At 34.9% G+C, this 26993-nt stretch overlaps 1 protein-coding gene across 1 annotated transcript in view; it reads left to right on the forward strand.

Moving 5' to 3' along the window:
• Nucleotides 1-26993, forward strand: part of TMEM117 (transmembrane protein 117) — a 181221-nt gene that overhangs the window by 43737 nt on the left and 110491 nt on the right. The window lies entirely within an intron of this gene.

The raw sequence follows: 26993 nt of genomic DNA on the forward strand, positions 1-26993 counted from the left end.
TCTTTAAAAATTCTATAGTAAATACAAAAGAGTATTCCTGGAACTTTCTGGAAACTATACCTATAGAATCAGTACCTTAAAGTTAAATACGACCTTAAGGATAGGCTATAATATAATCATGAATACTTCTAATTAAAAATATTCAAATATATTATTTATTTTTTTGCTAGATATAAATGTTATAGTATGGAATAAAAATGATTGATATTGCTCTATTGTGTTTTCAGATCATGTATAATATTTTTATTTTATTTATTTAATTATATAGTGACCAAAAGATCTTTACTAACATGAGTAATCAAAAGTTATTGAGGAAAAAAAAGAAGTTCTTTCAGTTTAATCAAGCTTGATTAATTAGAACAAAAATAACTTTCTTTATATTTGCATCCATTATACCTAACTTGTTTAAAGTTCTGTTTTATGCATAAAACATGGTTCAGCATAATGCCTTTCACATGGTACATTCTCAGTAAATGTCCTTGAAAGAATGAATTCATTCCCTAAAATTACCATGCCAAGATAAGAAAGAAATATGTGAGCAAGAATTTAAAATATTTATAGGTAATTTATAACTCACTTAAATGTAAACCGTTTAAATTTTTCATTTTATCTACTTTATTTTCTTTTAATTTTCTTTATTTAAATTTTTATTGATCGAAATTATCTGACTTGTAATATGGTTAATAGGGGTTTTTCATGTGCCATATAGAATTCCAATAGGTATTTTAATTAAATATTGTATTTATGCCTGAGATATATATTTCTTCACCATATATTTATGCCTGACTGATAATCAGATCATAGTGCTTTCTAGATTTAATTTTGCTGATTTAAAAGTAACCTGATTTTATATCAAGACATTTTTTCTTTAATTGAATCACTATAATCAGAGTTAAGAAAGTTGTTGATAATACAGTTTTAGTCATGTATGTTCCAGTATATATAATTTCACCAATATACTGTCCCACCAACAATGAACACAGTTTTTTTCATATCCCAATCCTAACCTTCTTCTATAGCAGAAACCTCTCTTTTTTTGCCTTTCTTTCTATATTGAGCAAAAACCTAACTAACATCGCTGAAACATTTGGTCTGTGTATGTATGTTCATTAAGATTACTATGTATTGATCTGTTGTTCCCTTGATCAAGTGTCTATCCTTGTTGAAACAGACATTTCTGGGGCTGGAGAGATAGCACAGTGACGTTTGCCTTACAAGCAACCTGACCCAGGACCCAAGGTGGTTGGTTCGAATCCCGGCATCCCATATGGTCCCCCCCCCACCCGTGCCTGCCAGGAGCTATTTCTGAACAGATAGCCAGGAATAACCCCTGAGCACCGCCAGGTGCGACCCCAAAACAAAACAAAACAAAAAAAGAAACAGACATTTCTCCAAGTAAGACCAACAGATGGCCAAGAGGACATGAAATAATGCTCATCATCATCACCATTATGAAAATCAAAATCAAAATGACATAAGATATCATCTTACACCAGAGAGAATAGCACATATTAAAAATTCTGGGAACAATCTGTGTTGCAGTAATGTGTTGAAAAGAGAACTCTCTTTCACTGCTAATGTGAATGTTTTTGGTCAAATTTTATGGAAAATTTCCAAAATCATTCTATCATTCTTTACTATGTGAGGACACAGTAAGAAACTCCATGTTCTCTGGTTAATTTACCAGAAAAAGTGAGCTTTACAACACATTAAATCTGCACAAGCCTTAATCATGAATTTTCCAGTCTCTACAATCTGCTCTGTGTAATTTCATCAGTGATATTTTGTTATGGAAACACAAGCAGATCAAGAAAATATGTTCAGCACAAATAATAATTTAAAGCATTTAGAGTTTGAGTTACAAATCTAATGTATTATTTTGAAATATTTTCAGCTCATAAATGATGCAACGGTAATACAAAAAGTTGATCTCTTTTTTCCATTTTCCTCATTAATATTTTATGAAAAGTTTTTGACATTCTTTCTTATTCTATAACTAACTAATGCAGCACAAAAAATTTCCTTATTTTGATAAATTAAACTACTGCGAGATTATGTGCAAGAATGTCCTTTCTACAAAGAAATACATGTTTTATGGCATTTAATAAAGTTTTGTTTAGAAATGAGTAAATGTATCAATGATCTTCCTAAATCAATAATATTATATGTAACTACATTCCAGCTATCAAAATCAATTAGTCAACAAAACACTTTAACTTACACCTCTTATTTAATGCTCAGAGTTTCATCAATAGTATTCTTTCTTGCTAAGGGGAAAAAAAAGAAAAGACAAATTTTTATAACACAGAAAGTTTATATGTTTACATGAATTCCAATTTTTAGTAATCTGTTTTATATTTAGCAGTCATGATTCAACATTTTAATGAAAAGTATTTTAGATATATTTTAGGAGTCGTGAATAATTTCTACATTTGTTGATTTTTTACACAAAATATTTATGATTTTCTTGGATTTTGGGTATTGAGACATCTGAACAATGAGTACTGAAGCATTTTTTTTTCCTTTTTTTCTTGATTACTACAGACACTTGTTAATAATTATTAAGGCATTTCTCTCTTTGCTTTATTGGAAGGTACTGTGGAAAGAGAGAGAGAGAGAATAAGAAAGGGAGATAGTATGCATTCAGGAGAGAAATCAGGTTTTCCAAAGGTGGAAAGAGCCAGCAACCCAGCAGTAAGTGAAAAAGTCTGGATATTTGACACTTCTTTTGGTACTGGTGGAGTGTTTCACCTTCTTTTTCTCATTCATTTCCCAAATCGATGATGAGAACCTCTAGAAGGATTCTGCCCATTTTCGGGGTATTAGACTCTTACCCCCAGTTTATTTATTTTCTCTTTTTCAGGCAAAACCACGCAACTTGAACTAGCTAGCCCTGCCCCCACTTAGAGGGGGAAATAAGGGAGGCATCAAGACCAAACTGATGCAAGACTACTAAGTAGTAGGTTAGATACAGAGGGGACCACATATTCTAGACTCCCTGGGGGTGAGGGAAGAGGAAATCGGAGGTAGGACAAAAACGGAGGAGTAGGGAGGACAATTTAGGGATGGGAATCCCCCCTGATTTTATGTAAATATATACCTAAAATATTATTGTCAACAATATGTAAGCCAATATGACCAAAATAAAAATTATATTATTAAAAAAAAAAAAGTCCACATCTCAGGAGAGGAAATGTCGGTATATGTATGTAGGCACCATGTGCACGGTCCCAAGAAGCACATGTAAAACGTTTTGCATTCCTTTTTTTTTTGGGGGGGGGGACACAACTGGTGACACTCAGGGGTTACTCCTGGCTATAAGCAGAAGTTGCTCCTGGCTTGGGGGACCATATGGGACGCTGGGGGATTGAACTCCAGACCGTCCTAGGTTAGCTGTGCAAGGCAAACACCTTTCTGCTTTCGCCACTGCTTCAGCCCCTTGCATTTCTTTCTTTCTTTTTTAAATATCCTTATTTAAGCACCATAATGACAAACATGTTTGAAGATGGATTTCAGTAATAAAAAGGACACCCCCCTTCACCCTTGCAACATTCCCATTACCAATGTCCCCATTTCCCTCCTTCCCACCCCCTGATGTATTCCAGACAGGCATTCCACTTCTCTCACTCATTAACATTGTCATGATAGTATCAGTGTAGTTATTTCTCTAACTGCACTCATCACTATTTGTGGTGAGATTCATATCATGAGCTTGTTCTTCCAGCCCTCATCTTTATTGTCTGTGGTTATTATTAAAATAATGTCTTTTATATTTCTTTAATCCCATAGATAAGTGAGACTATTCTGTATGTATCTCTCTCCCTCTGAATTATTTCACTCAGCATAATAATTTCCATGTATAGGAAAATTTATGGCTTCATCTCTCCTGACGGTTGCATAATATTCCATTGTGTATATGTACAAAGTTTCTTTAGCTATTCATCTGTTGAAGGGCATCTGGTTGTTTTCAGATTCTGGCTATTGTAAATAGCGCTGCAATGAATATAGATTTGCAGAAGGCATTTATGTATTTTTTTGTGTTCCTAGGGTATATCCTTAGGAATGATATACCTGGATCATATGGGAGATCAATTTCCAGTTTAATGAGGAATCTCCATATTGTTTTTCATAAAGGCTAGACAGCATTCCCACCAGCAGTGAATGAGGGTTCCTTTCTCTCCAAATCTGATTGTTCTTGTTCTTTGTGATGTGTGCTCATCTCTGTGGTGTGAGATGGTACTCATTGTTGTTGTTGTTGTTGTTGTTGTTGTTTGCATCTCCCTGATGATTAGTGAAGTGGAGCATTTTCTTATGTGTCTTTGGACCATTTGTATTTCTCCTTTGAGAAAATATCTTTTCACTTCTCATTTTTTGATGGAGTTAGAGGTTTTTTTTCTTGTTAAGTTCTGTCAGTATTTATATGTCTTAGATATTAGCCCCTTGTCTGATGGGCATTGGGTGAATAGTTTCTTTCATTCTGTGAGTGGCCTTTGTATTCTAGTCACTATTTCCTTGAGGTACAGAAACTTACAACAATAAGAACTAACTAAGTTACAGGGTATAGGTGTCAGGAAATATCTACAGTTCTTAAAATCATTGAGTTACAGAACAAGTGAATTACATAAGGGATTTACCAGAGTAAACACCAAGAACTTATTTTTCTCAAAATACCAAGAATTTATTGACCATAAAACTGAACTCAAATCCAGAAATAGAAAAGCCACAGTATTGAACCAATATTTAATAAGCTAAGACAGAGCTAATGATTTTTAAATTATTCTAAGACCCATGAGAGATAAAACCTTGCAGTTTAAATTTTTGTTTAAGATTATATTAGCAATACTTGACTTTTCCTCATTTTATTATCAGGTTTTAAATACTATGAGTTGAGACAAGAACATAGTGTTCTTTTGTTTTAGTATTCTTAGGGTTCACTAATTATTTAATAAATATTTGCTCAGTTGGTGAAGTTAGAATGAGTAAAATCTTTTATGGGAATCAAAATTAGAACCTTATAATAATTTAGTAGAGCATTTCTTTGGAAAGAAATACTCTGCGGAGGGTTAGTTTGATTATGTAGCCAAAACTTTGTCCTTAAATTTCGCTTTTCTTTTTGAGGGTCTTATTTGCATACTAATAGCCTGGGCCAAGAATGGTAATAAATGTCTTTCTTTATTTCTCTTTTTCAATAATAGTTAATAAAGTTTAAAAAACTCAGTGCATTACAACAAACAATGAAAAGAAAGATTTTTTTTTCAAAATGTTTTTTAACATCATTTATACAGTCTTTGCATAGGTCTGTGATTCTCTTTAGTTTTTTTTCAACACAGACTTCTGAACAATTTTAGGTTTTAAGTTGCACATCTTTTATTTTAACTTATCTATCTAACCTTATTTATCTCATATCTTATTGCTATGTTTGTTTTTATGTGGTTTGAGCCATCACGTTTTCTCTTTAATTGATTCCTTTTCAACAACTCTTATATAAGGTTCCCATGATTTATCATGTTTCAATTCTATATTGACTACTGTGATTGATTTAGGAATTATCCAGAACCTCTAAGTTTTGCTCTATATAAAAATATTATATATTAATCACAACGGAACCCCAAACTACATAGAAATGACTTCTGATCTCTTTATATATAATTTTCAACCATATTTGTTACCATTTTAAATCTTACTTTGCCATTGAAGACTCTTATAATACCAATCCAGAATTACTATTATTTCTTGAATGCATTCTATGTGAAAAGAATTGGAAACTTCACAGCTATATCTCCACACGCACTGCATTTAATCCACACCATCCATCTACAAAGGCAATGTTTTAAAGTTTAAAACAATTCATTCTCTATGTTTTAAAGATAAAAATCAATGACTTTGAGAGACTGCTTATCTTGTTCACAGCAAATTTGGAAGTCAAGTCTGCAAAATTGATTTCAGACCCTCCATAATACTTTCCTTTATTTTATATAGCTTCTCTCATTTAAATAATTTATTTATATTTCTTGTGAAACCATATATGTTAGTAAAAGGCATAAACTTCAGAATCACTTTTAGAGCCAGTGAAGAACTTGTCTTTAATATTTTATTGATTAGGTTCTGTGATTTACAATACTATTAAATATTTTTTCTCATGTACATAATTCCAACACCACACACATCATCTGTGTACCTCCTGCCCACCATCAAAAACCCCAAATACTTTTTTCTAACCTTATCCACAACTCAGTCGTGTGTATTCATTCTCAAATTGTGCTACTTTTGGTAGCTGTTGCTATCTTGCTGTGTGTCTTTCTGCTGCACATATGGGAGAGATCATTAGAATTTAGAAGACTTAACACTTTTAGAAATTAGTCTTATTTTTGGCATATGTATATATACCTGTGCATACAGACAGTGAATGCCAGAAACACTCAGTGGTTCTCAGAGCTTACTCCTGACTCTCCGCTCATGAATAATTCTTGGTGCTTAGGGTTTTGGAAATCAAACCCAGATCAGCTGCATTAGAGGGTAAAGCACTACCAGCTGTTCTATCTCTCTGGCCCCAATGTTTTAACATATTGTCATAAATAACTTATCTAAAACTATGATTTATGTGTTTTTTCATTACTATATATAGGAAGAACATTATGTTAATGTCATGAAACAGTTTTAATTACATATACTCATTTTTGCATCACTCTACAATTCTGGTTTTGTAACATATTTACACTAAGCTCTGAATGTTTAAAAAAGATAGGAAGAGCTACAGATAGTACAGTGTGTAGGGCATTTGCCTAGCATGCGGCCTACCAGGATCAGATCCCTGACATCCCATATGATCTTCTGAGCCTGACAGGAGTGGTTTCTGAGTGCCGAGCCAGGAGTAATTCCTGAGTTCCCTGGTATGGCTCCAAAACAAAAATAAACAAACCAAAACACAAAACAAAAACAAAAACTTGAAAGAAAATAATATGTACTCACTATGAGAAACAGTTTTGTAATATGGTAGAACTGCCACAATATTTATGGCTCTGGAAATATAGAACAATAAGTAGGTGTTTATCTTATATCAATGCAACCTGGCAATGATGCCTGAAGTCCTGCTAGAAGTGATTCCTGAAAAGGAGGGGTTTGGCTATCAAATAAAAACAAATAGTAAATATTTAGGCATAATTTCTACTAGTGTTTATTAAGAAGTTTTTCTTATTGAACCCATTTCAAAATCTGTTTAGCTTTCTGGATAAAATTTAGAGGAAAACAGTAGAAAAAAAGGTCTTTGGAGGAATCCTTAAAATGCATAGCCAGAATGAATTATTTTATTCTAAATAAGAAATAAGAACATTCTCATTGATTTTATTTTATCCTGAAATAGAGATTTTTTTTACTCAATTTGGCAAAATCAATGAACAGATATGCATATTATAGAACTTAATAGATACAACATTATATGTATTGTCACTAATATGTCTATATTTATATAATTATATATATTATATACAATGTCATTTGCTATATTATATAATGCATGTATACTAAAGCATGCATTATATATGTATATATATATATATATGCATTGTCTTAGACTGAATATATTTTCCTGGTAATTCGTATGTTTAATTCATAACCTCCAAGTAGCTAAAAATACCTTCGAATTTAAAGACAGGGTAATTTAAATAATAAATTTAAAATGAGTCTAAAATTATACTTAGAATGGGTCTTAATGTAATATGACTGATGTTCTTACTAAAAGAGGAAATTAAGACACAGCTGTATATAGAAGGAAGGCTATATGAAGATGTAGCGAGAAGGAAAACAAAAGAGAATAGCCTGAAGAAACCCATTCTTCAGATACCCTAATCTATAGTTCTACCTTCTGTATTGAGATTTAAATAATTTATTGTCTATTGTTCCAGCTATGTACGAATTGTTTGAAAGTTTAGCATACTTGTGCAAATATAATATAAATATAATACAAATCAGACAGTTTATTACAAACCCCAAGCAATTGATTTTTTAAAAATAAACTCCACAAACAAGTGAGTATTGTAAAATTTACACAGGCAATTTTTAGAACTTGGGTGGCTTCGGCTAATTACATGTTATGCCTAATCTCCCACATATTCAATATTTGCATTAGAGAGTCAGCAGGAGTTGATTTGCAGAAACATGACCCTGGGGCCCTTTATTATGTGCAGTCTTGAAAGAAGATTCAATCATGTACAAAAGCAAGAAATGGATTATTAGATTTGAGAAGTTCTTGCAAGTTAGAATAAAATGGGTTTTGAAGTTAGCTAGAAATTCAATTTACTGAGACAGCTTTTCCTGCCTAATCATGTGTAAAAGCAGTGTTGACATTACTGAAAACAAACCTCACACTTATTTCTATATTTGAACAGTAATATTATTTTATGCACATTGCATTTCCAGTATGCTTGACAATAAACACGAGACTTTTTTCAAGTATTATCCTTTTTTTTTTTTTTTTTTTGGTCTTCCAGTAGCATCATTTGATCTGGTCACTCAGCTTTCGCTCTGATATGACTTTCCCTGAATCACAATGTAGTTTGTTTACTTACATGTTGATCTCTTCAAAGACAGCCACTAAGCCATTCAAACTTCTGTTCTCAGAGCTAAGAAGTGTTCTTGATACACAGCAGGTGTCGAGTGTTTGTGGAACTTTCTTTGCTTTCCTGAAGATAATGTTTTACAGATGAAATACCTTACATTTAAAGTTGAGTTGACATATACAATAAGGAAGATAAAATAAAACTTGGAAGAGGGCATAGAATGGAGAATGACAGTTTTTCGTTTCTGGAAAGTCAGAAGCTGGATCTTCTTAAATGTCACATTTTTAATGGAGATAAAATGTCATGAGCCTTCTAACAAGATATAAATATGCATGATATAAACTTATTTTCATCTTAAAAGTCCACTATTGCTGAAAAGAAACTGCCTATTGCTGCAAAGAGACCAATTAATTAGACATTATAATATTTAGACATTATAATCTTCCTTAATTGAGGCCATAGTAGCTTTGATACTAGAAGAATCAATGAAATAGACAGATACCAATTGATCCTAGATTCAATTGGGAAGGAAAAAAATAGAATTTTCTGGTGCTATGGATATTTATATTTTTGAAAAATATTTGTTATTGTATGTTGACAACAATTTTGATATTAAATGTATATCAAAAAAAGATAAGGGACCAAATAATAGTGCAGATGTTAGGGCATTTGCCTAGCATATAGATAATCCAGATTTGATCCCCAGAATGCCATATAGTCCTTTATCTATACTTGCCAGAAACGTTTTCTGAGTGGAGAGCTCAGAAACAAATAAAAACAAAGCAAACAAAAAGTAAACAAAAAAAAAAAAGCAGACAAGTTTCTGACAAGGACTGTAGTTTGTATTTTTGTTTGATTATATAGATAAAGAAAACAAATACATTGAATGCTCATGATGATATTTTTGGTAAATCAAATAAAAAGGTTGTGACTCAAAGATTTTGCTTTGAAATGTGTGATCATTGAAATTCTTGTGAATAGTTAGAGAATTAAATGGCAATAATTATACTAGGAAGGCACATCAGGAGAAGAGTTGGTTAATACAAGCATCTTGAGATGGAAACATTCCGGGTATATTCCAAGAATAGAAAGGAAGCAGTTTAATTTGGAGGAAATGTAAAGATGTGGTTTAATTGTGATTTACTACATAAAATTGGTAAATGACAAGACATAGGATGGAGCTTTTAGGATTGTGTTGTGGTTGTGCTGTAGATAAAATACTGTAAAATATCAGCCAGTTAAAAGAATTACTCTATTACTACATAAAATAATTTTAAAAGTTATTATTAAAATATTAAAAAGAGTGATTTGGTTAAGACATGAAAAAAGTGGTCTCAGTACACAGATGGGAATACATTCACAGATTTAGAATAAACTTTAGGAATAATATTCATGTCTCAAATGCATCTTTTATTTTTTAGCTAGAGGATGGGATTCTAATGAAATATTTAGAGATATAAAAGAGGGCTATACAGGATTTTTCATTGTATAAGGGTATATTAAATACTTAGATATGATGTCAAATAGGAAGATTGCATTAGAAAAATAGGACATAATTTTTAGATTTTCATTGGTTTTAGTAATAAACTGGAATGTTAAATTCAGATCATTATTTAACTCTTTACATATACTATTAAATCATTTGTTCAAGTTAATTTACCTTAGTCAAATCAATACTAAATCACACTCCAAATTTATACTTTGTATTTATGAGGTAATAGAGTCTCTTAGGCTGAGATATGGTCACAGTTTCTAGAATGTGGTTCAGAAAATATGTGGTTATGGAAATCCCTGAGAGGAAAGAACACACACACAGTAGAGGAGTCTTGAACAACTGACTCTCAACACTTCCACTCTCATTACAACAGCTACACTGGTGCAATAGTAAAGGTATTGGAATATATGTGAGGAAATCATCACTAATAGTATTATAAATCATTGAAACTCAATCAAAACAATAAAAATAATTAAAGGAGGAGCAAAAGAGATTGAACAGCAGTAGGGTGTTTGCTTTGCAAGCTGCCAACCCAGTACGAATGGTGGTTCGAATCCCAGCATCCCATATAGTCCCCTATGCCTGTCAGGAGCAATTTCTGAGCACAGAACCAGGAATGACCCTTGAGCACCGCTGGTTGTGGCCCCCAAACCAAAAAAATTTTTTAAAAAATTAAAGAAAAAATATATTAATACTCAGGCCAACAGGGATCTAAAGTTCCAATGTCTGTACCATCAAACTCTAAGAACAATGGGGGAAACAAAGGAACTCAGCTGCCTTGACAGATGAATACTGGAAAGCCCCCAAATTCATCAAATTTCTCAAGCCTTGTTAAGGACAACCTCAAATTAACATTTTAATAAATGGTAATTGAAAGTTAACAACCACTAAGAGAGAAATTTAGTTAACTCAAAGAAGTATTGATTTATAATATGAAATAATCTATACAAATTGAACTGAAGGTGCTAAAAAAACAACAGTAACAATTTTTTGAATCAAATAACCACAAGATCAATAAACTTAAAGACAAAATAAAAGTCATCTTCAATCATCAAGTGGCAAAAGCAAAGAAAACTAAAAGAGATAGAAAAGAATTGATGTACTTTATAGAATTTAAGATATTTTTAAAAAAATGGGCCCGGAGAGATAGCACAGCAGCATTTGCCTTGCAAGCAGCCGATCCAGGACCTAAGGTGGTTGGTTCAAATCCCGGTGTCCCATATGGTCCCCCATGCCTGCCAGGAGCTATTTCTGAGCAGACAGCCAGGAATAACCCCTGAGCACCGCTGGGTGTGGCCCAAAAACCAAAAAAAAAAAAAAGATATTTTAAAAATGAATAATAATTTTGTTATAATATTGATAAAAATGATAGAACAACCTCAGAATCATAGCTATTCCTTTAGAAAGGAAAAGTAGAGAGGAAACAAAACTAGTTACAGAAATATGTTAAAAATGGCTGAATCTTAAAACAGAGGAGGGAGCAGTACTAATTCCCAGTAAAAAGGTAAAAGTAGGGGCAGGAACAAGGGTGCAAGCAGTAGGGTGTCTGCCTTGCAAGCAGATGGATGGACCTAGGATGGACCACAGTTCTATCCCTCTGCATCCATATGGTTCCCCAAGCCAGGAGTGATCTTTGAACGCATAGCCAAGAGTAACCCCTGAGCGTCACCGGGTGTAGCCCAAAAAACCAACCCCCTTAAAAAAAAGAGTAAAAGAGTGCTAAATTTATGCAATGGGGGCGGGGTGGAGAAGGGTCAAATAAGCAACACAAGGTGAAGGAATGTCCAAACTAGTACAGGAAGGAAATAATAAAATTGGAGCAGAATAAATAATACAGAAATCTAAAAAGCAATACTAAAAGCAAATGAAAGAACCAATAAGTTACACATATCTTTGGCTCATCTTACAAATTAGTCACTCAGTTTTGCTGAGTTTATCCTGCCAGTGGATTTTAGAAGTTATAGAACAACTTTACACATTTAAATTGCAATAACTAGAAAATATGGGCTGACTGTTAGAATAATGGCATCTCCACAAGGAGGAGGAAACAGAAGACCCAAACAGGCTAATAGTAAGCAAGGAAACTGAGACAATAAATAAGAATCTTTCCAAATACATCTTTAATCCAATTACATACATTGGTGTTCTATGAAAACTTCCGAAAAATGTTACTAGCACTACTCCTGACACTCTTCAAAAATCCTGAAGAAATATGGTGGCGAGGTGGCGCTAGAGGTAAGGTGTCTGCCTTGCAAGCGCTAGCCAAGGATCAGAACCACGGTTTGATCCCCTGGCGTCCCATATGGTCCCCCCAAACCAGGGGCTATTTCTGAGCGCTTAGCCAGGAGTAACCCCTGAGCATCAAACAGGCATGGCCAGAAAAACCAAAAAAAAAAAAAAATTGAAGAAATATTTATTGTTTCTGTTTCCATGAAACCAAGATTATACTAATTCCCAAAGCAAATAGAGACACCCCTAGAAAAGAAAATTTTAGATGTTTCCCTAATAAATAGCAATATAAACATATTCTAAAAACTCTTAGCAAAACAAAACTCAGCAATGTACCAATCAATAAACTTCACCACATTGTCTGCCCAAGTGACATAGACTTATCTACCCCTAGAAAGAGAAGCAAAACTAAGAGCAAAACTAACAGCTCTACCTGCCTCACAGCTAATCACATTGGGGCCGGCATGGCAAGTTTCCTGCCCTACAGCAACCCTGGAGGTTGAACACACAGACCCAGCTACAACTGCTGCCACACTAATGGCCCAGCTTCAGTGCCTATTTACTAATCTGTACAGAGATTCCTCACCACCCAAAACTTCAGGTATACTGACTTTGTGGCTAAAACATCTCCAGGAAGTCTGTTTTATCTTTTTTTGTTTTTGTTTAGTTCTGTTTTGTTTGTGTTTTGGGCCACAGCCAGTGACACGCTCAAGGGGTACTCCTGGCTCTACGCTCAGAAGCCACTCTTGGCAGACTCGGAGGATCATATGGGAATGAACCAGGATCCGTCCCAGTCATCCATGTGCAAAGCAAATACCCTACTGCTGTGCTATCACTCCGGTCCTTCCAGGAACTCTTTGGAACCTGGGAGTGTCTTTTCCTCTCCTTCCACTTTCATACTCCTCTCTCTATACTTCTCAAAGTCCCTGAACCACCACTGTCAACATATGAGCTTTCTGGCACAGTTCCACAGATTTTCAAAGTCTCACAATTTTAATACTTATTTCCCAGTAGGAATGCACGAAATTAGATGTAAAAATATCAGAGAAGCCATATGCACTCAACGAATGGAATCCACAACAGAATACTCAACTAGCAATAAAGAGCTTAGCAAACCTGCAGACAATGACATAATGACCCCATTGTGAGAAATGACAATTTTCAAAAAAATTTTAATGAATTTTTTTAATGATGTCATTTCCATTTAGTTGTTCCAATCAATAATAAGTAAATTATTCATGTATGTCAAGAAGTAGGCTTCAGGGAGTTTGGGAAACTAGTGACAGTGGTAAAAGGAATGTTACACTGGTAGTGAGGTTGGTGTTGGAATATTTAATATCAAAAATAACTGTGCTATGTATAATTTTGAAAACTAAAGTGCTTATAATAAAGTAATTTAATTTGAATATCAAAACAAAAATAAATTTATATTTATATATATTAAAATATAAAATATATAAGTAGTTAAGGAATGCTGATATGGTTCAGTGTATGCAAATCAAATAGTAATATACCACATATATAAAAGGAAATAAAAATAATATGACCATATCAATGCAGATAAAGTTTCTATAATATCCAACATTTATTCATGATAGAAAACTCTCAACAAAATAGGAGTTGAAGGAACTCTAAAAATAAACTCACAGTCAACAACCTTCTTAAAGTTGAAAACATGAAAGCATTTCCTCTGAGATTTTGCAGAAGGCAAAGATTTTTGTTGTCTTCACTTTTATTTCATATGATACTAGAAGTCCTAAAATATCTTGTCAAAAAAGAAAGTGAAAGAGAAAAAGTCAAACTATCACTCTCTGCATATGACATGATAGTATACATAGAAGTCTCAAAAGAGGACACTAAATGACTCTAGAAACAAAAAAGCAAAACATTAGAGCAGCCAGCTCCAAACTCAACAGCAACATCCATCATATTCCTATGTTGAATAATTAAATAGAAGAGACAAAGATCAGGGTCTACTTTATTCAAAGTAGTGAATATTCAAAGGCAACAAATACCTATAAATTAATGTAAAAGAAGAATTATTCAATTCACGTAATTAGCTGCAACATGGGTAAAATGAAGGATATCATGTTAAAGAAATAAGTCAGGAGAGGGATAAAGCATAGTCGGATCTCACTTTTCTGTGATATACAGAGAAAAACAGGATGACATAATGTAAGATATGACTGGGGATATGTATCCTTAACCCTAGAATATGAAATAGAAATGGACATGGAAGGAAAGATATTTAGGGGAAAATAGTAAGAGGCTTACAGGGAAGGGGCCAGGGCAATATCATGGTATATAGATATGGTATATGAATATACTTCAATATAAATCCAACTAAGGTACAAGATTCAAACTATAACAACTTAGAATGTGACAATAAAAAGTCAGTCTGGTGCATGTAAGAGAACCTGGGTATATTTTCATTATCAACTAACCCTGGTGGTAGAATTAGTATTGGAACACTGTAAGCCTGAAACTCAACTCTGAATATCTTTGTAGCCTCGGGTGCTTTAATAGAAAATAATTAATTTTTAAAATAATTTTCCTCATTTCTATGACTATGATAAAAGTTTAGTTTTGTTTTTCAGTTCCTTTTTATTTATTTCTTTATTTCTAAATATCTTTTTTAAGGCACCATGGTTACAAATATGTTTTGTAATTGGGTTTCAGTCATAAAACGTACACCTCCTTCACCACTGCAACCTTCCCATTCACAAATGTCTCTCCTCCCCAATCTTGCCTGTCCTTAAGACAGGCATTCAATTTCCCTCACTCACTCCCATTGTCATGATAGTTGTTAGTGTAGTTATTTCTCTAACTGCACTCACTACTCTTTGTGGTAAGCTTCATGTCGTGGGCTGGTCCTTACAGCCCTCATCTCTATTGTCTCTGGGTATTATTAAAATACTGTCTTTTATTTTTCTTAAATCCCACAGATGAGTGATACTATTCTGTGTCTATCTATCTCCCTCTGACTTATTTCACACGGTAGAATAGTTTCCATGTCCATCACGTATAGGAAAATTCCATGACTTTATTTTTCCTGACAGCTGCATAGTGTCCTTTGCATTGTGTCAAAGTACCAGTTTCTTTGGTTATTCATTTGTTCTCAGACATATGGGTAATTTCCAGATTCTGATCATTGCGTATTTTGCAACGCAGGATCTTCTTAATTTGATATAGTCGTGCTTGTGTATTTTTAATTATTACTTTCTGGTGTCACTGTCAGTTGTGATCAGAGCCACAGTAATATCTTTGCAAAAATATGTAGAAAAGGACTATTAGGTTGGGACCAGAGTGATAGCACAGCGGTAGGTCGTTTGTCTCGCACACAGCTGACTCAGGACAGACCTGTGTTGGAACCTCGCATCCCATATGGTTCCCCAAGCCAGGAGCCATTCCTGAGTGTATAGCCAGAAGGAATCCCTGAGCATCACCGGGTGTGGCCCAAAACAAAACAAAACAAAACAAAAAATGAACTATTAGGAAATGAGATATTTGTATCATTTAAGGGTCAACAATTCAGAAAGTTATATCTGAGTAATACTGAAAGATATTTTCATCATTAAAATCTAAGAGGTTTTATACTTTCTTTTTGAAAAAAAATTTTAATTCCTTAAATAAATGAACTTTAACACTTTAATTTAAATATTTATTAATTAAAGAAACTATTGTGTTGGAACCTCAGAAAGTACTGCTGAGATTATATGGTATAGTAAAAGATTATTACCACATGAGTCCACCCCCACCCCCACTGTACCCCAGCCCTACTGAGCATATTCACCATTGAGTTGCCTGGCAGTGTACTGAACCATCTGGTCCACTTGGCAAAGTATCTCCAGGAGTGTCCTTATGCATTGTTAAGAGATTTATGTCTCACTGAGCTTCCAAGTAAGAGCATTTTATTTAGGAAATTAGATAGTAGAATGGAGAAACATAGCTTATATTTTTAAATTAACTTATGTTTATAAATTACCCTATATTTTTAGATTTGAAAGGTCCACTTAAACTAATGTATTACATATCTACTGAAACATAAGCAATGCTTTATATAAATCCATATGTGTATTTTAAAGGATTTATGAATATGCATGTAGAGCAATTGCTTTTAATTATTCTATATTAGACTAGACATTGAAATATTTTTATTTGGTCAGGAACTACAGTATCAAATAAGTTACTATATCAAGATTCATAAACTCTCTGAGCTGAATCACATCAAATTAAGATTAATTAGCTATAGTTTATCTCATTAGACTTATATGCAAAGAAGAAGTTTTTATTTAACTCCACCATCTTTTGGTCTTTCTGATCTTCAATAATATTTATATTTTCTTTTGAGTAGTATAAATAAGATTTTCCCCTTCAGCTCTCCATTGAAGAACTGAAACATTTACATATTTTTATTTGATAACTACATTTACCATACAAGGCAAATCAGGAAGTTACCAGATATTGACATATCTACAAAATATATTCTTTTAAAAGATAGCCAGCTTTTACATTGAAAAGTATATTTTTGTTGCTTTTCCCCTAGTTTTTATAACTTAGTTTGCTGCACACAATCTTTTAGAAATTGAGTGTCATCATTTAGATGTGCCATTTTCTCCCACTAGAGAAAATTTAATCGAGAGCAATATATTTTGAAGCAGTTCTAAAAACACACTTTTCCCCCCCTTTAATCTATACACAAACTAAATTAGCATTCGGGTCAGTGAATGGAAGGCATTTAAGGAATCAATCATTTTGGGTTAAGGGGTAGGCACCCAGCAAGCTTACTAATGGAATGGAAATAATGCCTGGAACCTCTCCAGGTAGTAACAGTCTCAATGGAGCAATTAATTATGTATGAAGAATGTTTTCTGAGAAGTTCAAACACATCAACTGGAGGTTTATATATTTTCCTTGTTTAAGTTTTTCAACACATTCTAGTGAGTTGATGATGGTCTAAAAACATCTCGGAGCTCTGCATGTACTGTACAAAGTTTTGACTGACAGTCGCTGAGAAACTGTGGTTATTTATAATCATACCAAGAAGTACAGGCAGAGAAGGGAGAATGAGAGTGTGATATTAGTATTCAGTACCAAACACCGCCTCATTAATAAATTTAGCACTATTTGGAGTATGTCAGGCAATTTTCAGCCCACTTAATGAAAAGTGTCAGCATTAGCAAATCTCTTATTTTGACTCAAAAAGAGGCATTTAGCATTTCAAGTTACAAATCACTTTTGTTATTGCTGTAATATGCATCTTCAGATCTTTACTTCTTTTCAGTGACAAAGAGAAGCCTACACTGTAGTCACTAGCTGCACTTTATGCCAGTAGTGAATAATGGTGTTAATATAGAATTACTGATTAAATCAACTATAAAATGTTTTCAGGCAAAAATATCAACAGGAGTAGGAGGCAACATTTTATCTATATGTACTTTATTTATTTTAATTAGAAAGAGTGTAAAGTTATTTAATAGAGAAATGCAGTGTATTTCATTCTTCAAATGTATGTTCCTTCACAGAGAAAATTTGCTCATTTATTCTCAACCGAAGTCTGCTTGAAAATGAATTTACAAGCAAATAGAATCCATACAATGGCAAAACATCTAGGGGTCGATATATTGGGAGGTTTCTTAGTATCACGGTTGTTGAGGTAAATGTCTTAATATTATCCTCTTACATATAATCTCTTCCTGTGAAGCAGTGTGTTACTGGAACAAAAGCTAATATTCCAGAGTGAATGGCAGCTCTGATGAAGGCACTGAAAAGAACAAGCATTCATTTTTGAAATAGACTTATAACATCATTAAAGAAAGAGATTGGAACATCATTTAATTTAACTGAATATAAAATTAAAACAGTTTTTCAAAAATAGAAACCTGAAATCCGAAAGAAGAGTTCAAATGGTGGCTACTGACAAATCTGTCATGACCAATTTATGACCAGTGGGAGCTCTGTGTTCTGAAACCTTTCAGAATACTGGTGTTTAAGGTCTAGGAGGCCATAAATTGAATTCTTTTATTAGACTGAAAGAAATCTGAAGTGTAGCTATATATAAGATGATGGATTCAGCACCCCCAAGCCTGGGTATTAAATCTGGTCTTAAATCCTCTGTGTTAGCAATATGAGAACAAATGTAGATTGACCACTCTCTTATGTCACAGAGGAAATATTTCACAGCTCATTCATTTTTATTTTAAGTATATTTGTATTTTTGGTTTTGGGGCCACACAAAAAGTTACTCCTGACTCTGCTCAGAAATCTCTCCTGGCAGGCTTAGTGGGCAATATGGGATGCTAGGGATAAAATCCAGGTCCATTCCAGGTTGGCTGCCTGCAAGACAAATGTCCTACCGCTATGCTATCACTCCAGCTTCATTTTTTGTAACATATTAATATTTAATTTTCAAGACAGACTAATTTGGTTCTATTCTTGAAGAAAAAAATTAAGACCAACATAATTAAAACATATTTTGCTTCAAATAAGAAACACTTTAAAAGATACTTCTAGGGTGTTGAAAATTTCTCACCCAAAAAAGAACAGATTACATTTGAAGATGTTAGCATAAATAGTGAAAATCATTCTTATAGTGACTCTTGGCAATTTTAATTAGAAAGTTGAATTTTTTTTAATTTTTTATTTTTAATTATGAGAACAATGATGCAAAGAAAGAGGATAAGGTAAAGTTACAGGGGAAAGACAATCACCCATATTCAGAATTCTCAGAAGAAATCCCCTTGCTGATGCCTAAATTTTGAACTTACAGTCAAAGAATATTAAGAAAAATAAAACAGAACCCATGTACAATTACTTTGTCCACAAGTTCCCAGATTGTAGTACATTATAACATTTCTTAGCAGTACACAAACCAATCTAAAGCCATGAAATTTATGTGACTCCTTAAACATTGAAGGCATAGTATTTTTTATATTTTCATGCACATGCATATTAGTTTGAGTTAACATCAAAAGTTTAAGTGGTTTTATTTTTAAGGTTTAGAGTCAAAGGAGCACAGTAAAAATGGTGTTAGAGTGGCAAATGTTGTTTGCATAGGCCCACCAAAATATGGGGGACATGAAAAAAAAAAGCCTTGGCCAAAATACAAGGAGACCTTACCCCTGAAGTTTCCTGGCATAAGACCAACTCTAGGTTCCAGGCAAGCTAGTTGTTCAATCCAAGTTATTGTCTGTAGTGTCAATACAGTTTTATTTTTCACATAGTCTTTATTGTTGGCATCAGGTTTCTGTATTAAAGATCCTGGAATCTGCATATCTTATATTAAAGCCAGGCTGGTGTGGAGCATCCTCTAGTTTCACCTCACAATTAAAGGGCAATGTAGAAAGCCCTGTCCAGTAAGTAGGTCATTGTTGCTGTTGTTAAGTTTTCTCAGTGTTAAGGGAAGTCTATTTTGAGGAGGTCCATGTCAGAGCAGCAGTAGGGTCTTCCCTGGTAGAGGATTGCTTTCAGGTGATGTTATAGACAACCTTGGATGTTTCATAGATGGCTTCCCAAATCAGGGGTGAATGGAGAATGCCCATTCTTATGAGGCCTGTGCCAGGTCATTATGTCAATGTTCAGGGTGTAAGGTCCCATTGCACTACAAGATTTGTGTGTTCCCATCTCTATTAGATAAGAACTTATTTGGATGTATAGTATTTTCCCATTTAAATGTGCCTATGCAAACAAGAAATAGAGCCAATTGGCGTTATTGGTGCATATGGGGGCATAAGAATATGTCCAACAATACCCGTGACTTGGTTCAAACATAAGCATTAAACTGAGGAACTCTTTTACCAAATTCCCTATTGAACAGTTCACAAAGAGAAGATTAAAAAAATGGGGAAAATCGTCACTGTATAAGAAAATATTTAGAAAGAGCTATAGCTGTCAAAGAAAACACACATAAAATGTTAAAAAGACATACATGTCCATTTTATGCCTTTTGAAATAGTTGGGGGTGTTGATTCCAGTGCACCATTTTGGACTGTGATTTTGACTCTGCAGAACTGAAGTTAAAAAGGTTAAATGTGGAGTAATGATGGTAGGGGCTGAAAGAGTTAAAGTGAAAAATGAGCTTTTGTAGGGGTGTGAGAAAGGGCAGAGTACAAAATGGACGTTCTGCATACACAAAAACATAATTCAAAGATTATTATTATATACTATTAATGTACATTGTGCATTTTGAACATATAGACTGATAAGAAATTTACCAGTGACTGCTTTAGTGCAACCAAGCAACACTGAGCACCCACAAGTTAAGCCTAGGATAACTTTCAAGCTCCTCCAAGGGACCCACCTTGCTGGCTTGCCCAGGCACGTCGCCCAGGGGAAGCCCTGAAGATCTGGAGCAAGGCGGTAGATGGGTACTGGGGTCACCCAAGTCTCGCACACCCCCAGGCTTGGTTAAGAAGGCCTTTGGCATGGCGGAGGCCTGCCGAACCCCATGTTGGAAGAGACTCCCAGCTCCCAGGAAGGAAAGAGGTGCTTCAAGAGCTGGGAGGCCAGAGGATCAAAGCCCCCACCCAAACCCTCCATAAGGAGCCAGGTGGGGAATGGGGGAAAGCCTAGGGTAACCTTCGAGCTCCAAGGGACCCACCTCGCTGGCTTGCCCAGGCATGTGGCCCAGGGGAAGCCCTGGAGATCTGGAGCAAGATGGTAGAGGGGTGCTGGAGTCACCCAAGTCCCGCAACCACCCTAGGTCTGGTTAAGAAGGCCTTTGGCATGGCGGAGGCCTGACAAACCCCATGCTAGAAGAGACTCCCAGCTTCCAGGAAGGAAAGAGGTGCTTCAAGAGCTGGGAGGCCGGAAGAGACTCCCAGCTCCCAGGAAGGAAAGAGATGCTTCAAGAGCTGGGAGGCCGGAAGTTCAAAGCCCCCACCCAAACCCTCCCTAAGGAGCCAGGTGGGAAAGCCTAGGGTAACCTTCAAGCTCCAAGGGATCCACCTCGCTGGCTTTCCCAGGCATGTGGCCCAAGGGAGGCCTTGGAGATCCTGAGAAAACTCCATTTTAAGTAGAATTTTTAAACTATTTTTTACAAAGTTAGACCACAGAATATTTGGAAATACGAAATAATCATACTGTTAGGTGACAATGAATCTACCAAATCCTGAAATGTTAGTAGTGCCTTGTATCCTACGTGGTGGAAGAAATGACATTCATTCTTAGTAAGCCAAGCACAAATTTCTAGGTAACACATATAATAGAACATCTAGCATTAGCTTCTCAAATTCTACAGGCTCATATAACTCTCAGAAATGTTTACTCTTCATGTGATTATCCTCAGTTTTCTGTCTAATTTTTATTTACTCATAACAGCCTACCACCTCTCTAAGGTCACAGTCACTAGAGAGAATGTACTTACAGCTCTACTTTGGCCTAAAGACTTTTCTCACTTTTTTTACACTATTAAAAATGCTGCATTTTTAATATACAAACTATTCCCCACCCTTTGTTTGTTTGGGGCCACACCTGGTTGTGTTCAGGCCACGTTCCTGACTGCACTCAAGGATCACTCCAGGCGATTTTCAAGGGACCGTATGTAGTACCAGGAACTGAACTAAAGTTAACTGTGAACCAGGCAAGCACCCTACCCAATGTAACATCTCTAGCTCTAAAAGCCCAGTTTTAACGAAGTGCTCCTGATCTCCATTAAATAATCAGGATTTCTATTTTTTACTTTTGCATTCTTTTTTATTTGCTTTGTTTTGGCCACTCCTGGCAGTGCTCAGGGATTACTCCTAGCTCAGGGACTATATGGGATGCTGGGGGAACAAAGTATTGAGTTATATGCAGTGCTAAATATTCATCTTCATTTTGATGAATTTCCAGGCTTACCAGCTTAAAATTTGTCCTCCTGTGATCTTTGCAGTACTCACTCAACACCACTAATTTAAGGTGAAAAGCAGCTGTCCAATCAAAACACAGAGACTAGAAACTAAAACTTAAGTGTGTCAAGAGCTAGAATATGGATGCAAATGAGGACCAGGCCAGATGTGTCTTAAACATTTTGTTACCGAGCTTGCATATTTTATTTTTGAAAATAATAGAGAAGATGGATTAAGATTGGAGAAAGTTAGAGTTATACGAAGTTCCTCAAATTGAAAAGCACAGAGGCAGATATGCTGCACTTCGGATGTAGGTTGTAATGAACTACTTTTTCCACAAATAAATCATAGTAGACCCTAGAGACTGGAAAATGTGGTTACTTGATTGGGTTTATTGTGTTGGCTAGATGCATTTATTAGGTACTTTATGTTATCTTCCTAGTACCAATAAAATAACATACAAATGAATATGACAATGTTAGCCACAATTTATACTTATAAAATTTGGTCATAGAGAGATTGGCTATTTTTGATGCTCTGTTCTAGTAAATGGATGAGCCAAAGTTGTGTCCTATATTTATGCATAGAAACCACTGTGTCAACCTGAGCCCCTACAAAGTTCTTGATTAGTTACACAAATTTTCTGATAGATTCTTCATAATATATCATTAAAAGTTTGTTATAATAGAAACTTGAAAACAATACAGCTGATTTCCAGATGACTGGGAAATTTGTCTAATATTTTAAAATAACTAAATGTCCAAGTCAAGATTTAAAGAATGAGTAACCATATTATTTGTTTTTTGTTCAATGTGAAAACTCCCTCTTTTCATATCTCAAAAGTTTTCAAAAATTAAATAAGAATTGGCTTCTATAAAGGATTAATGTTAAATAGTATTAATATTTGGTAATGGTGATTAGAGTGATTCTATGTAACTGTTATATAATATTTATTCAACAATAGAGTTTTACAATCAGTTTTTTTTAAGTATTTACCTCAAGAATTATAAATCTTGATATTCACTGCAATGGGCAATTTATTTCTGTGCAAAATAATTCAATGATTATATTCTGGCATAAGTTTGGAAAAATAGTTCCATGGTAAGAAACATTCCATTGTATATGGCAGAACCAAGATCCATTCGTGACACCACATTGGTTTCCTGAGCCATGCCACAAGTGTAGTGTAATCAGGAATAAGCACTGTACACTGCCAGGTGTACACCCCAGGTAGATTATAAAACTATGAAGATAAATGATTTATGTGTTTTATAGAATTTCTGTATAGCAGAATTCAGATTCAAATATGTATTTGCCCAAAATTCCAACCTGTTGGGGACTGTGACTTGTTTGAGGCCATTTTGCTGTTCTTTCTGCCATGATCCAGCCTTTCACCTAAAGGCTACATGCAGTCTTGCTGTAAGTTCTTGGGCCAAAGAGAAAGGAATGTGCAGCTGCAGGATATAATTAACTCTAGCCCGGAGGAGAGCAACACTGTCCGGTACCGTTATCAGAAACTAGGCCTCACTCCTTAAGACCACATTTCGGAGTGAACTAGGCTATTATCAATAAATGTATGCTACATTGTCTGTTCAAGATCACTGAGGCAAGCACATCTTGCACCAGCTCCTGATGGTCAAGCAATTAGGAATGCAGCTAGAAGGACACTAGAAATTTCCATGGAAACAGCACGTTCATCATAGCTTGAAGGTCATCCAGCCCCCCTAGCCCACTGCCCACTTCCTTATTTAGAGAATGCTTCACTTTCTTTGTTCCTTAAAGCCTGAAATATATCCTTGCCTTGTATGGGCCTTCGCGCCAAAAGTATGACTGACATCACTTTTGTACTGCCCCCTTCTCCTTCATTATATAAGAAGGAGCTGTAGCCCAATAAAGGTACCTTTGAGCAGTGAGACGCTGCCTTGGGTCTTTATTATTAACCTCTTTCAGATTTTTTACAGGTGTGGTTGCTCTTCTACTCAGCAAAATAGGAGTGCGGTTGTCTGAGAAGCCTTTCCAGCTAATTCCTGCTGGCCGGGTCCCCCCTGGGGGGGCTTCAGGACCCCGCACCAACCAATCTCTTTCAATCTAAAATATCAAAATACAATTTGAAAGTACAAACTAATTTAAAATGTCTGATCTTTATTACACCTAAGTTCTGGAAGTCAGGTATAATAAGTAGAAATTTTTTTTTCTAGATTTTTTTGGAGGTCACACCCGTCACTGCTCAGGGGTTACTCCTGGCTCTGTGCTCAGAAATTGGTCCTGACAGGTATGGGTGAACATATGGGATGCTGGGATTCGAACCAACATCTGTCCTGGATCGGCTGCATGTAAGGCAAATGCCTTACCACTGTGTTATCTCTCTGGCCACTCTTATGCTATTTTTAATTTTTTTAAAGCACCACGATTTGCAAAGATTTCCATAGTTGGATTTTAGACATACTATGATTCAGTACCTATCCTACTACCAGTGTTGTCCTCCCTCCCCAAGGGTCCTAGCCTCTCTCATCTCTCTCCCATATCCCCAGATCAATACCTCGACAGGTACATTTTAAGTTCCATTGTTGAAGTTTGGATTTCTTGTTCTCAGTATTCTTTACTTTCTTTTTGTTATTTAACTCTAATATTCGTTTATACCACCAATGTGCTCCATCTACTTTACCTCTGCTTTCCATGGCATTGTGTATATTTCTTCTTTCATCCTTGATTTCTTTCTTTCTCTTTCTTTTTCCTCTTTATGGCCAAAGGTAATTAGGCATTACCCCTTTAAACATTGCATTCCATAATCTTTTTATTCTATATATCTGAGATCTACATTATATATATAATTTTATTTAAGGGAGATCATCCTGTGTTGGTCCTTCTGGTTTACTTCATTCAACATGTTATCTTCAAGATGACTCTATATTGTGAACTGCATGATTCCTTCATTACACCTGCATAGTATTTTATTTTGTAGATACATCACATCTTCACGATCCAGTTATTTATTGTGAACACACAGATTAAAAATAATTTTATATTAAATATCTGATCTATTTTTACACATGTACTTGATGATTTACAATTTTAAAACCTAATCTTGCTAATGCTTACAAGTAGTGTTAATATATAAATATGCCATATTAAAAAGTTCAATTAAATTTATAAATGTATATGGGAGTGTGGTATTAAGTATATTCTATCACTGATAATATGACTCCTAAAGAAATTCAGTGTCCTTTTTCTGATTGAGCTATAATTTGAAAAGTTAAAGCCAAACAAATCTTTAATTTGTCTACCAACACCTCCAAACGGAGTGGTCAGGATTTCTTTTGCAAGAGACAATCCTGCCCAACGTCATGAATCATATTATATAGTGAAGATTCCAGCTTTTTGATGATCTTAAAAATGATTAGCTTTTTTCTAGGGTACCTTCCTACTGCTCCCTTTCCTTTCCAGATAGGCTACCTGGCATGGCCAAGTAGCTTAGTGCTGTGTTCATAAAAATAGGGTTGAGAAAGCCTAACATGTGGTCCTTACAAAATGGCCTCCTTGCTCAGAATCTAAGAGAAGCCCGGCATGTGACCTTTACAAAATGGTTTCCCTCCTTTTTTCAGAACCCAGGACCCCACAATCCCTCCTCTTCTTATGGACCTGAGTTTATCCTTGACTTGCCTTGAGGTTCCTCTTCTCTGTCTCTGATTATGGGCACATACTGGGACTAGCAACTGCACCTATGAGTGCCTGAATAAAGTGGAAGATGAAATTAATTATGCAAGGACCTATTGAGAGCATCACAAAAAGAATAAACAGTGGAAGCCAGGGAAGTTATTCAGGGTGACTGAATAAAACAGTGTTCATGCTGGGAGGCAGAATTTTTCCACCCCTGCTGCAAACTGGCCTTCACCTGCTGCAGCATTCCTCATGTGAAACCTTTGAGACATACATAGTCCATCCTGTTTTTAAGAACCTTAAATCCAAACTCTTTATGTTCAGCAGGTTCATTTCTGTTAAGGAGTCCAGAGAGTGCTCTAGACAGGACTCTTTACGTTTTTACATGTGCCAGCACTTGAATGGATCTAGGAGCAAATTCTTGGAGAAAAACAATTAAAAACAAGTCAAGAACTCCATATAAATGTGTTATATCAGCTTTTCTTTAAACTTTCCAATCTATACATTTTACTTGACTTATATTTTTCTCCTGATTTAGATTCAAATTAAAAGAGAAAGACTGGTTCAAAGTTGAAAGATTATTTTGTTTAATTAAGTGGAATGTAAATATTTTAGACTTTGGGGTATTAAAATTAAATCCAGACGATTTTTTTTTTTTTTTTTTTTTGGTTTTTGGGTCACACCCGGCAGTGCTCAGGGGTTACTCCTGGCTTTCTGCTCAGAAATAGCTCCTGGCAGGCACGGGGGACCATATGGGACACCGGGATTCGAACCAACCACCTTTGGTCCTGGATAGGCTGCTTGCAAGGCAAACGCCGCTGTGCTATCTCTCCGGGCCCATAAATCCAGACGATTTTTATGTAAAGAAAAAAGCAGCAAAGTTTAATATAGCTATGAACTTTTACTCCACATTTTTTTTCAGATCATTTATTTTGTTTGTTTTGGGGCCACATCTACAGAGGTCAGGATTTACTCTTAGCCTTTGGCAATTAAGAGTCACTTCTGAATGTGTTATGAAGACCATATGTGGTGTCTGGTATTGAGTAGTATAATGAATATTATACTCCACTCTCTAAAATTTGAATGAAATCATTTTAATACACACAACGTAATACATAGATTTTCATGTTTTTATAAATTTGCAGATATAATTGGTAAATATTCAAGAAATTGTGATATAAAGATATATAAAAAGCTCACTTTTCCCTTGTCAGGTAGTAAACAGAAGTA

Source organism: Suncus etruscus, chromosome 11 (genome assembly GCF_024139225.1).
Source record: "Suncus etruscus isolate mSunEtr1 chromosome 11, mSunEtr1.pri.cur, whole genome shotgun sequence".
Lineage (NCBI taxonomy): Eukaryota > Metazoa > Chordata > Mammalia > Eulipotyphla > Soricidae > Suncus > Suncus etruscus.